The sequence below is a fragment of the Bison bison genome, unplaced genomic scaffold (assembly GCF_000754665.1).
Source record: "Bison bison bison isolate TAMUID 2011002044 unplaced genomic scaffold, Bison_UMD1.0 scf7180017864287, whole genome shotgun sequence".
Taxonomy (NCBI): Eukaryota; Metazoa; Chordata; class Mammalia; order Artiodactyla; family Bovidae; genus Bison; species Bison bison.
In genome coordinates, this window is record NW_011494859.1 from 1,914,103 (window position 1) to 1,914,535 (window position 433).

Below are 433 nucleotides of genomic sequence, written 5' to 3' on the forward strand. Positions count from 1 at the left end.
GCACCCGTGGGTGGTTCTCACACAAGCAAGCGGCTGGGTGATGAGTCGTTCCCAAGGGCAGCTGCTTTTCCAGCTTTGGGGTCTTATGAAGATTTCAGGACTTGAAGAGAAATTCTGCCTGCATGAATGTATCCCCTTTCTTATTTCTGTTCTGGAAAAGCCCCTGTGTGAGAGCGGGAAGGGTGTGGGAAGCGCACACTGCGGGCAGGCCCTCGAGAGCCTGATGGTTTGTCCTAATCCTCAACGCACATGTGAATACATAGGCGCATTTTCATATTTCAAGATTTGCCATTCTTTTTTATCCCATGTAACTGTTCCCTCTCGAAATGCACAAACAAGACTAAGTTAATTGCATAGAAACCAGGAAGAGAAGCTGAATAGGAACATATATAGAGATCTAAAATTTTCCCACCAAGATCACTTTGACTCTCAA

General features: G+C 45.7%; 1 protein-coding gene across 1 annotated transcript in view; it reads left to right on the plus strand.

The window, feature by feature from the left end:
• Positions 1-433, plus strand: part of MYO5B (myosin VB) — a 200,438-nt gene that overhangs the window by 155,248 nt on the left and 44,757 nt on the right. The window lies entirely within an intron of this gene.